The sequence below is a fragment of the Saimiri boliviensis genome, chromosome 14 (genome assembly GCF_048565385.1).
Source record: "Saimiri boliviensis isolate mSaiBol1 chromosome 14, mSaiBol1.pri, whole genome shotgun sequence".
Taxonomy (NCBI): domain Eukaryota; kingdom Metazoa; phylum Chordata; class Mammalia; order Primates; family Cebidae; genus Saimiri; species Saimiri boliviensis.
Window position 1 is genome coordinate 82,263,188 of NC_133462.1, and position 13,514 is coordinate 82,276,701.

Below are 13,514 nucleotides of genomic sequence, written 5' to 3' on the forward strand. Positions count from 1 at the left end.
GTCCTTCCACGTTCCTCTGCCTACTTTTATCCTATCCATGTTGGCAGCTGATTAGATGATGCCCATCCAGATGGAGGGTGGATCTGCCTCTGAATCCACTGTGTCAAATATTAATCTTCTTTGGCAGCACCCTCGCAGACACACTCATGAATAATACCTTGTATTCTTCAATCCGACCAAGTTGACACTTAATATTAACCACCACAGTCCTCGTTGTGGTTAACTATTTCTAGCTTAAGAATACATTTCGAAGACTCATTTCCAAGAGTTTTTATATTTTTATGAGTTTTACAATTATTTATTTAACTACAAATTTTTGTTAAAAAAATCTTTTATAGTTTTGGATTTGTCTTTGTGTTGGTGATTTATGTTTTACATTTTTCTTCCTTTCTGTTCTCATCCATCTTCACTATCTATTATTCTCATCCTCATGATTCCTTGAATTTATTTTTAATTGCCTTTTTAGTTATCATTCTTTATTTTTGTTCTTTTATACCTTAAAGTTATTTGTATATCTTTTTATAAAGAGATGTTATTTTTAGAGCAGCTTTAGAGTCTCTGTAAAACTGAATAAAAGTTTGAAGTTTCATGTACTCCCTGCCTCCACATATGCATATCTACCCTATTATCAACATTCCCCACCAGAATGGTACACTTGTTACAATTGCTGAATCTAAATTGATGCATCATCACCCAAGTTCATAGTTTACATTGAGGCTCACTCTTGGTGTATATTCTATTGGTTTTGAAAAATGTATGATAGGTATGTTAGTCCATTTTGCATTGCTCTAAAAGAATATCTGAGACTGGGCAATTTATAAAGAAAAGAGATTTATTTGGCTCACTGTTTTCAGGCTGTACAAGGAGCATGGCACCAGCCTCTGCTTCTGGTCAAGACCTCAGGAAGCTTTTACTCATGGCAGAAGGCAAAGTGGGGGCTGGCTTGTCACATAGCAAGAGAGAGCAAGAGACAAGGGAGCAGTGCCAGGCTCCTTTAAACAACTAACTCCCATATGAACTAATACACCAAGAACTCGTTACCATGGGAGGGCACCAAATCATTCATGAGGAATCTTCATGATCCGAACACCTCTCACCAGACCCCACCTCCAACACTGGGGATCAAATTCCAACATGACATTTGGAGGGAACAAACATCCAAACTATATCAATAGGTATCCACAACTGTAGTATTATACAGATAAGTTTCACTGCCCTAAAAAATCTTCTGGACTTCACCTAATCATCCTCCTCTCTTCTCTAATCCTTGAAATCCACTGATCCTTTTATAGTCTCTATAGATTTACCTTTTCCAGAGTGTCATGTATTTGGAATCTTATAATATACGGCCTCTTACATTTAGTAATTGGCTTCTTTCACTTAGAAATATACCTTTACATTTCACTCATGTCTTTTCATAGATTATAGCCCATTTCTTTTTTAACATCAAAAATATTCCATTGTTCCACATACCACAGTTTAGTTATCTATTCACTTGCTGAAGAACATTTTGGTTGCTTCCACTTTTTGGCAATTATGGATAAAGCTGCTATAAACAACTGTGTGCAGGAATTTATGTGGGCATAAGTTTTCAAAACTTTTCTTTGGGTGAACACCAAGAAGTATGATTGCTGGATCATGTGGTAAGAGTATGTTTAGATTTGTAAGAAACTGCCAAACTGTCTTCCAAAGTGGCTATACCACTTTCTATTTCCACCAGCAAAGAATGAGAGTTCCTGTTAGTCCACATCCTCACCAGCATTTGGTGACGCCCATGTTCTGGGTTCTGACTTTTCTAATCCATGTGTAGTGGTGTCTTATTGTTTTCATTTTTATTTCTCTAATGACATATGGTAAGAAGCATCTTTTTATAGGCTTATTTGCAATCTATTTGTTTTTAGAGAGGTATCTGTTAAGGTCTATTCAAATCAGGTTGTTTTATTTTTTATTCTTGAGTTTTAACAGTTCTTTGTATATTTTGTATAATAGTTACTGATCAGATGTGTTTTAGAAATATTTTCTCCCAGTCTATGTCTTGTCTTCTCATTGTCTTGACAGTGTTTTTCCCAGAGCAGACCCTTTACATTTTAATGAAATCCAAATTATCAATTCTTTCTTCCATGGATTATGTTTCTGGTATTGTATTTATATCATTTGTTTCTCTATTATGCTTAGGTAGTTTTGGCTTTTTTCCCCTTGTTTTTAGGTTTTCTTTATGTAACATATTTTAAATTTTGTTCATTTTAATAATTTAGGAGATGTTCATTTTCTGAAACTTTTACCTATTATTATTATTATTATTATTATTCCACTTTCTTAGTCTTTTTATTGTTTTGGAAATGATAAGAGCCTGAAGTTTGCTATTTTTCTCTGGATCTCTAGCTTTGAAGATCACACACACACACACACACCACACACACACACACACACACACAGAGCAAGCCAGTTAAAGAAGACCTGAGAAATGCATCAGGTTGGGTAGGGAGAGCTTTGTCTACAAACAGCTTCTCTCTCTGATGCTGCTGTAAGATGTGGATGGCCCTCTTGTTTTTATTGCAGTGCAATAGCTACACCAGCCTAACACCAGCAGGCTGTGGAGAACATGAGAGCAACCCTGCACATTTCTGTGGTAAGCAGAAGACAGTAGGCATAAGCAGCCTGCATTAGTCTGTTCTTGCATTGCTATAAAGAAATACTTGAGACTGGGCAATTTATAAAGAAAAAAGGTTTAATTGGCTCACAGTTCTGCAGGCTGTACAGGAAGCATGACACTGGCATCTGCTTGGCTTCTGAGGAGGCCTCAGGAAATTTACAGTCATGGTGGAAGGAGGAGGAGGAGCAGGCACTTCAAATGGTAGGAGCAAGAGCAAGAGAGGGGGAAGGTGTTACACACTAGTAAACGACCACATTTCCCAAGAACTCGCTATCACCAGGGTGATATCAACAGGGGGACGGTGCTAAACCATTCACCAGAAACCTGCCCCATGTTCCAGTCACCTCCCACCAGGCCCCCGCTCCAACATTGGGGATTACAATACAACATGAGATTTGGTGGGGACACAAATTCAAATCATATCACAGCCTAACTACTCCCAGAGCAGCTTCAGTTTTGGCAGAAGGTGAGTCACGTGGTTAGACTTAAGTTTTTATTATTTTCAAACTGGATGCATAATTCTCCTAAGTTATGGCTGTATAAGGTCTTAAAGCAAAAAATCCTAATAATCAGACTCATAGATGGATGACAGTTAGTTGTCAAAGGTAGTTCTGGCTCACACCTGTAATCCCAACACTTTGAGAGGCCAAATAGGGACAATTGCTTGAGGCCAGGGGTTCAAGATCAGCTCAGGCAACATAGTGAGACTTTATCTCTATAAAATATTTAAAAAATTAGCCAGGTGTGGTGGCATGCACCTGTAGTCCCAGCTAATCAGGAAGTGAGGCAGGAGGATTGCTAGAGCCCAGGAGGTCAAGGCTACAGTGAGCTATGATTACACCACTGCATTTCAGCCTGGGGGACAGAGCAAGACCTTGTCTCTAAGATAATAATAATTAATAGTAATAAAGGTGGTTCTGAATTCTGGAGTCAGGAGCCTGGACAGCAAAAAGAAATTAAGATCTCTAGAAAACAGCCTAGTTTTTTGTTTGTTTTGTATTGTGGAGGAGACAGAGGGGAGTAACGCATGGATTCATTATCAGAGTTTGAGGCAATGTTGGACTATCATGTGTAATCCCTAGGAGGCAATGTAATTTTGGAACTTGGAAGAGAAAGTGCCAAGCTAGTGGTACAGAGAAGGAGAGATGGAGGGTAGAGGTGACAGGAAGAGTAACATTCCATATGATGATGGGGAAACAGCAAAAGAGCATGAGAGAAGACAGGTGAGAGAGCTGGATTCAAATCAAAGCCAGTGGGGTTCTTTTTGTTGTTGTTGCTTGTTTAAGAGACACAGTTTCACTCCAGTTCCCAGGCCGGAGTGCAGTGCAATGGTGCAATCACAGCTCACTGTAACCTTGAACTCCTGGGCTCAATTGATCCTCCTCAGCCTCCCAAGTAGCTAGGACTACAGATGCATGCCACCACACTCTGATAATTAAACGTGTGTGTGTGTGTGTGTGTGTGTGTGTGTGTGTGTAAACAGGGTATTGCTATATTGTCTAGGATGGTCTCAAACTCTTGGCCTCAAGAAATCCAACCACTCTGGCCTCCCAAAGCACTGAGATTACAAGCATGAGCCACTGTACCCCACCCAGACTGTTTATTACAGAGAGAGATGTTGGTAGGAAGGAGACCACAGAATGTGCCTATATCAATTTACCTTTACCTTTGTAATTTAGGAAATTCCAAGTGGAAATCACAAGCTTAGATGCAAAGTTGATACCAATTGCTTGCAATGAGAGGGAATTGTTTGAAGCAACTAGTGTAGTGACTGCAGTATAAACAAGAAATAAATCTAAGACAACCAAATGGAACAAGAGACAAAATATAAACAGGGAAATTAAGCTGGACAGAGAGAATACTTTGCAAATCATAATATCAGTAGCTGCCACTTATCTCTACTCTTTGGATATGTCTCATCTTTGGATTGCTTTCCCTGGCCCACCCTCTGAGCTGATGAGATTTGACAGGTGGTTGGCTTCTGGTAGTTCTTTTCTCCTTTATGCCCTGTGGTTTGAGTCAACACAGAAACTATGGCTTGATGATATCTTCAGTCATGGGTACAATAATCACAACTTCTGCTGCCCATCCTTCACACATTTCCTCTGCCACAATTCCTGTCCATCATGACTCCCTGACCCTTACTTTCAGCCATCCTAAACTCTCCTAAGATCTTCTAACATTTAGGTTTGACAGATTCTGGAGAAACTTTATGGGTATCATTTTGAGAGATGTTATTTAGAATGACATAAAGAAAATAAAATGCTTTCCCAATGTCCAGATGGATTCCTTAGCCATTATCTCATTTGATCCACAAACTGGTGAAAAGAGGTAATTCTGCTGCCCAGTCACAAAATTACTTAGCAACAGATCAGAACCTAGAAACATCAGGTATCCTCGTTGCCTGGGTTATACCTTTTGCTTTTGTTTGCATTTTTTTATCGTTACCAAAAAGGACAGTTTGATTTAGAGGCAGAGTAATAATGTTCTCCAAAATTGTTGTGCCCAGAGGTAATATTTAACATTTTTGAGAGAGCAAGCTTGATAGAAACTGCATGTTCTTACCCCAGCTGGAAAGATCAGATTCCCAGGGGTCTAGCTGAGCATTGAGGTTCAGTACTTCAGGCTGCTAAAAGCAGCAATTACACAGGGCACAACACTGATTTGCATTCACACAGCTCTTCTTTCCTCTGGGAATGTCAGAGCTTATAACAAATACTCACTTATCTATTTCCATGTTAAGACAATGCCCCTCTTTCAAGGCACCAAAAGCAGTTTGCATATATTAATCCACCCAGTAAACAATTACAGCATTAGTGAGAGTTAAAAGAAGTTGAAGGAAAGCTAGATTCCGAAACCTGCTCAAATTTAGGTGTCATCTGATCCTTTAATATGAGCAGACCCTCAAGCCAAGTGTAGGTTAGACTTTTCATAAAAGGTGCTACTCAAGACAAGTTCATCATCAGTGGGCTCAGTGGACCACTCCTGTTAACATTACCTGGGCGAGCCAAATGTGGTGGTGCGTGCCTGTAGACTACTCTGGAGGATCACTTGAGCCCAGGGCTTTTCAGCCTGAGCAACATTGTAAAACTTCATCTCAGAAACAAAACAATACGCTACCCTGGGTGCCTAGTAAAAATGAGGGTTACTTGTCTCCACCTCAGACCTAATGAATCAAATTTCTGAGTGGCAGGAACCTGAAACGTGAATTTTAACACTCTTCTTTGATTCTTGTATATCCATTGCCTGAATAGCTTACATTGTACCTCTTGGGTAATTTCTCAATCTTTAGCCCCCTTCCACCCTTCCACCTTTCCAGTCTCCATTGCCTGTTATTCCCCTCTCTAAGTCCCTGTGTACACATTACTTAGTTCCCACTTGTGAGAAGATGCAGTATTTGACTGTTTCTGAGTTATTTTACTTAAGATAATGTCCTCCAGTTTCATCCATGTTGTTGCAAAAGACATGATTTCATTTTTTTAATGACTGAGTAGTATTCTATAGTATATGTATATATAGTATTCTATAGTATATGTATATATACCAGAAATATTCTATGGTATATACATACCATACATATACCACAAAATACAATTCAGCCATAAAATAGATGTGTGTGTATGTGTGTGTGTGTGTGTGTGTGTGTGTATGTAGAGACAAGGTGTGTGTGTGTATGTGTGTGTGTGTGTGTATATATATATATATATACCTTGTCTCCACAAAAAAATTTTTTTTAAATTATCAGAGTGTTGTGGCATGTACTTGTAGTCCTAACTACTTGGGAGGCTGAGCCAGGAGGATCGATTGAGCCCAGGAGTTCCAGGTTACTGTGAACTATATATATATGCTACATTTTTTTAGATGGACACGTACGTTGATCCTATGTCTTTGCTATTGTGAATGGTGCTGTGATAAACATACAAGTGCAGGTTATCCTTCTGATATAATGATTTATTTTCCTTTTGGTATGTAACGGGGAGTGGGATTGCTGGATCAAAGGGTAGCTCTATTTTTAGTTCTTTTAGAAATGTTCATACTGTTTTCCGTAGGGGTTACACTAATTTACAGTCCTACCAGTAGTGCATAAGCATTCCTCTTTATCTGCATCCTTACCAATATCGGTTGTTTCTTGACTTTAATAATGATCATTCTGAATGGTGTGAGATAACATCTCATTGTGCTTTTAATTTGGATTTCTCTGATGATTAGCAATGTTGAGCATTTTTTCATACTTTTTTTGGCCATTTGTATGTCTTCTTTTAAGAAGTGTCTGTTCATGTCCTTTTGCTCACTTTTTAATGGAATCATTTGTTTTTTTGTTGTTGAGTTGAGTTTCTTATAGATTCTGGATATTAGTCTTTTGTTAGATCCATCATTTACATCTATTTTCTCCCATGCTGTAGGTTGTCTGTTTACTAAGTTATCTCCTTTGCTGTACAGAGTGCTTTAGTTTAATTAAGTCCCATTTGTCTATTTTTGTTTTTGTTGCAGTTGTTTTTTAGTTTTTAGGTCTCAGTGACAAATTCTTTGCCTAGATGACCCATACCCTTGTGACCATGCATCCCGTGACACCCTTACCCTCCCTAAAACAGATTACCACCTTTAACTGACCGCTTGCCCCAACCTATAAAACTAACTCCTAGCCCTCCACTGACTCTCTTTTCGGACTCAGCCCACCCACACCTGGGTGAATAAACAGCCATATTGTTCTCACACAGCCTGCCTAGTGGTCTCTTAACGTGAGTGATGAACCTTACAGTATGTATTTACCTTACCATGCTATTAGTCATTTTTTACCATTATCAAATATTATGACTGTACACAATTGTATGTGCTGTATTTTTATATACCTGGCAGTGCAGTGGGTTTCTCTATACCAGCATCACCACAAACACATGAGCAATAAGGTGTTATGACATTACCATGGCCATAACATCACTAGGTGATAGGTATTTCTCAGCTTTATAATCTTTTGGTAACACTGACACATATGCAGTATGTCGTTGACCAAATTGTTATGTGGTGCATGACCGTAGTACCTCTCAGAGCCACGTTTCCTTTAAAAAAATTACATCCCAGAAACTGGCAGAGATTAAAATGTAAATATTCCAACCAACTTTTGAAATGTGATAACCTGTCTCAATAAATAAATAAATAAAGCTTGGATTTGAGGATCAAAGAGAAGTTCACAGTGGACTGAAAGGCATAAACTCAGTGAATTAACTGCACCTTTGTCTTCTGTGAGCCGTGCTCATGAGCTTCTTCCTTGACCTACTTTCTTGAAATTTAGGCAAAACATAGTAGATGGCAGTGTGGCAGAATTCTAGCTGTTTGGTAGCCCTCAATGAACACTGATCACTCAGGTTCTGGTGGTTATTTTTAAACTCCTGATGATGAGATTCTCCATATCTGAAAGGACAAAAATTGTTTGTGGTTCAGGTGGCTGAGGCACAAGAATCACTTGAACCCAGGAGACAGAGGTTGCAGTGAGCTGAGACAGAAATGCATGACAGTTTTGCGGGCTGTTTAACTTCTGTGGCAATTACTTAATTGGAAAGTCACCTACTGGGGTATGCATAGGTTCATATTATAAAGTGGCAAGGCCAGAAGAGATGTTCCTAGAAACATTAGGATCGGGACAACATTGTGAGAGCATTTGTGTGTCAGGCTGTGATTATCCTATGAAGAGAAGTTGGATATACCTGCTAGCTTGGTATTTATACTTTCACATGATCCGTGGGTGAAATACCACAGGAGCAGGTGTGTAAGTGAATGTCATGTGTAGTTAAGAGGTGAGGTCCATGTTCATAAATGGGCCAGTGATAAAACAAAACTCCAGCTTGTGACTATAATATTCTACCTCCACTTGTATCGTTTGCGTTTTCCCACTCACTTCAATGTCCCTTGGATTGAAGGTTGTAACTGCACGACTCTATTGCTACCGGGGGTACCAGCCTTCTACCACAGTGTTTCTCAAAACAATTTTTTTTGTTTTGTTTTCACTTTTGCATCACTAAAGAGAAAAATTAATTAGGCTTAAATTTAATTTAAATATTTATTGTTAGCAAATTTAAATTAAATTTTAAAGTTTATTAATTAGAGTAATTTGGATTTAAATTAGGCTACCTGTCTTTAAAATGAAAGAAGCTTAACACTAAGAAACTCAACTTGTTCATAGGGTTGAGCTGTTGTAATATACTAAGAGTTTTTTATATGTCCCCACAAACCATGAACTGGTTTTTCCCCTGCTGGTAGTGATATCACCCATTGAAAGTGCATGTTCTCTACACATATGTTTATTGCAGTACTATTTACAATAGCAAAGACTTGGAACCAACACAAATGCCCATCAATGATAGACTGGATAAAGAAAATGTGGCACACATACACCATGGAATACTATGCAGCCATAAAAAGAATGAGTTCACGTCCTTTGCAGAGACATGAATGAAGCTGGAAACCATCATTCTCAGTAAACTAACACAGGAACAGAAAACCAAACACCACGTGTTCTTACTCATAAGTGGGAGTTGAACAATGAGAACGCATGGATACAGGGAGGGGAACATCACACACCGGGGTTTTTCAGGGGGGTTGGGGGCAAAGGGATGGAGAGCATTAGGACAAATATTTAATGCATACGGGGCTTAAAATCTAGATGACGGGTTGATGGGTGCAGCAAACCACCATGGCACATGTATACCTATGTAATAAACCTGCACATTCTGCACATGTATCCTAAAACTTAAAGTAAAAATTTAAAAAAAGAGTGCATATTCTGTTCTAATGGGTATATGCATGTATAAATAAATAAATACACACATATTTTATCAAAAGCCAATCTAAATTTTCCACATATAGCTTCAGTATGGATTATAAATACCATTTATGAATAGAGGCAGTAAACTTTTGTGAAGCAAAGGCTGAATTTTATATACTACCCTTAGCCAATGGGCTCATTTACAAGGGAAACAGCAGTCTGTGAATGATTCATTACTCAAGGGGAATGTGGGCCTTTAGTTTTTCATTGCTATTATACAAAATGTTCTAGGACTTTCCAAACAACATAACATAAAAATAAAATTTTTAAATGGCAATGCTATTTTACAGAGAAGTCTGGAATGATGTGTACAATATGGCAATTTCAACACTGACCCAAGGCACCGGCCTGGAGTTCAGTAAAGCCAAAGGCAAAAATAAAACTGAGCAAGCATTACTGAATAAGACATTCCACTTAACGGTAGATGAAATTTGAGTTAGAATTGTTTAACCCCTGTGGTCTGGCGCAGGGGCTCTCGCCTGTAATCCCAGCACTCTGAGAGGCTGAGTTGGGCGAATCATGAGGTCAGGAGTTCAAGACCATCCTGGCCAACATAGCGAAACCCCATCTCTACTAAAAATACAAAAATTAGCCTGGTGTGGTAGCATGCACCTGTAATCCAGCTATTCAGGAGGCCGAGGCAGGAGAATCGCTTGAACCCGGGAGGCTGAGGCTGCAGTGAGCCGCGATTGTGCCACTGCACCAGCCTGGGTGACAGAGCGAGACTCCATCTCAAAAAAAAATTGTTTAACCACCAGCAAAAACAAAGGCAGCTTCTCCGCCATGAAAAATCCAACACATAAGTTGGCCCCAAAGTTCCTGAACGTGAGGGCTGGGTGACTTTCAGCTGAGCAACCTCAGCGGCAGGACTTCTTCCCCTTTGCAGACTACAGGAAACTGCTTCACTTTCTTTGCAAATTAGAAATAGCACATAGCTGCTGTAGTTTAGCGAAAAAAGAAAATCATATAGGAGAAATTAATAAGTAATTCTGAAACGGCCTCTTATTCCCAATTGCTACTAGGATCTCCCTAGATTTACTTCTCTATTGTTTTTTGACTTACATTTCAATATCTAATTTTAAAAAAAGAAAACTGGGATAATACTAGACAGAGCTTTAAACCTTATTTTAAACAATCAGGTAGTTAACATTTCTTCATGAATTTAAATAATTTTACATCAAGATTTTCAGAGGCTACATAGTAATTCATCACCTATAGATACAATGTTTCGTGTAACTGTAAGACATCCTGCTACGTATTTACTTTGATTCTATTTTTTTTTACTAGAATATATAGTGCTACAATAAATATCTTTGAGAATAAATATTTGTTTACATCTCTGGTTATTTTCTTAGAATAAATTCCTTGAAATGGAATTACTAGGTGAAAAAATATGAATAAACTTAAAAAAATGTCTTCTATATGGGATGAAAATCACACTTTATTCTTTCTGAGGTTTTAGCCAACTTCCCCACCCTCCTCCCTCATTTCCTTATGCACACACACACACATTTTAGTTCAGCTCTTTTTTCTTTTCATTTTCTCCCTTCAACACCTGCATCCTACCACATCCACATATATCTGAACCCCATTCTTTTTTTTTTTTTTTTTTTTGAGATGGAGTCTCACTCTGTCACCCAGGCTGGGGTGCAATGGTGAGATCTCAGCCCACTACAACCTCCACTTCCCATGAACCTCATTCTTCCCAGCAAGATTATCCGTGTTGACAACAGAGTTTGAATCCTTCAATATTTTAGTGTAAATATTTTACATATTCCAATTTTTCCTTCAAAAATTTAAAACCAATTAACTGTCCTCCCAATAATGTATTAAGATAACCATTTCAAGCCAAGCATAATGGCTAATGCCTGTAATCCCAGCACTTTGGGATACTGAGGTGGGAGGATGGTGTGAGCTTAAGAGTTTCAGACTAGCCTGGGCAACATAGTGAGACCCCATTTCTACAAAAAATTAAAATAAAAAATTAGCCAGGCATGCTGGCACGTGCCTGCAGTCCCAGCTACTTGGGAGGCTGAGGTGGGAGAATCACTTGAGCCCAGGAGGCTGAGGTCGCAGTGAGCTGTGATCATGCAACTGCACTCCAGCCTGGGCAACAGAGCAAGATCCTCTCACACACACACGAAAATGATGACAATATCACTGGGTATTATATTTCAATTGGAGCTTCTTTTATTAGTGAGCTAGTGAGTTCAAACATTTTTTCAGATTATTCATTACTTATATAACTCTTTGTTTTTTTAAATGAATGTTCTATTCTTGTTTCTTTGCAGTCTTTCTTTTTGTATTGGGAGGCATTTTTTCTTCTAATGAAAATATCAAATAGGGTGTAATTTTTTTTCCTCAGTACTTTTTTGCATGTATTTAAAGTTTGACTACATTTTTATTTATTTTTTTTTTTTGAGATGGAGTTTTGCTCTTGTCACCCAGGCTGGAGTGCAAGGCACAATCTTGGCTCACTGCAACCTCTACCTCCTGGGTTCAAGTGATTCTCCTATCTCAGCCTCCCTAAGTAGCTGGAATTACAGGCACCTGCCGCCACAACTGGCTAATTTTTGTATTTTTAGTAGAGATGGAGTTTCACCCTGTTGGTCAGGCTGATCTTGAATGCTTGACCTTATATGATCCACCTGCCTCAGCCTCCCAACGTGCTGGGATTACAGGTGTGAGCCACCATGCCTGGTGACTACTTTTTTAACAGAGAAAATTTAGTTAACTTTTTTATTAATTTTATTAATCTTTATGTTTATGCTTCCTTTATTGTAAGATTATACAAATATTTATATTTATGCTTTCTCATAGTTTCATTATTTAATGGTTATATATTAGCCCATCTAGAAATTAGGCAGGAATATAGCTTTGTATTATATACATGTATATACTTTCCCGCACAAGTAAGCAGTTGCCCTGGGTTCAAATATTGATTAGCTTTCTTTTTCCCAATTCTTCTCTTTCAACTTTGAAGATTTTTAAAATTATGTTATCTTTGAATTGGCTATTAGTACTCATAATAGAGTAATTTAAGTCATTGGAATATTATATTTCCCCCATTTAAGATTCAAGTTCTAGACAGTGGCTTAGCCTAAGATGTGGAGGTCTTTGTTTAGACAGAATGACTCATATAACGTTTTCCCAACTAAATATCAATAAAGCCAGATTATGTCAAATCAGTGGTTGATTCATCTCAATCTCTGAAAGTCATTCCAAGAAATAGCTTATGAAAGACTGTAGGAATGCCTCTTTATTACATACTTCTCCCAAGCTGTTGTCCTTTTTTGACAGATCTTTTAAGTATCTAGTAATAATACATTAAATCCACGTTATTTTTGTGCATGTTTCTTAAATCTTCTGCACCTCAATTTCTTCATTTGTAAAATTGGGATAATAAGAAATAAGAATGCTGGCTGCATACCTGGCTCATGCCTGTAATCCCAGCACTTTGGGAGGCTGAGGCAGGAGGATTGCTTGAGCACACGAGTTCCAGAACAGCCTGGGCAGCACAGCAAGAAGCTGTTTCTAAAATATACAAAAATTAGGTGGGTGTGTTGGTGTGTGCCTGTGATCCCTGCTACTCAGGAGGCTGAGGTGGGAGGATCGCTGGAGCCTGGGTAGTCAACGTTGCACGAGCTGTGATAGGATCATGCCACTGCATTGCAGCCTGGGAGACACAGAGAGAACCTGCCGCAAAAAAAAGAGAGATAAAAAGAAAGAAAGGGAAGGATGGAAGGAAGGAAGGAAGAAAGGGACGGAGGGAGGGAGAGGAGAAAAGAAAGGAAAGAAAGGAGGAAATAGAAAGAAAAAGAAAGAAAGAAAAGAGAGAAAGAAAGGAAGGAAGGAAGAAAGGAAAGAAAGCAAGCTAGCGAGCTGACTTTTTGTGGTTGTGAGTCTACGGTCATATGCATAAAGCTGGGTCTGTTGTTTGCTGTTACTATTATAAATGCTACCCAACGTTATGTTTACCTTGAAGTTTATTTTTCTACTGAAGGTCTTTGTTATCTCTTGTTCAATTCTCTGTTCCCGTTA

The 13,514-nt window shown here is 38.6% G+C and overlaps 1 long non-coding RNA gene across 2 annotated transcripts in view; it reads right to left on the minus strand.

Annotated features, from left to right (window-relative positions):
* Positions 1–13,514, minus strand: part of LOC141581092 (uncharacterized) — a 159,067-nt gene that overhangs the window by 63,324 nt on the left and 82,229 nt on the right. Inside the window, exon 3 of one of the 2 annotated variants that reach the window (XR_012513604.1) lies at positions 2,646–2,845. The exons of the other annotated variant lie outside the window; for it this stretch is intronic. This is a non-coding gene — a long non-coding RNA (uncharacterized LOC141581092). Of the gene's footprint in view, positions 1–2,645; positions 2,846–13,514 lie in introns of those variants that run through there. 2 annotated transcript variants of the gene reach the window in all.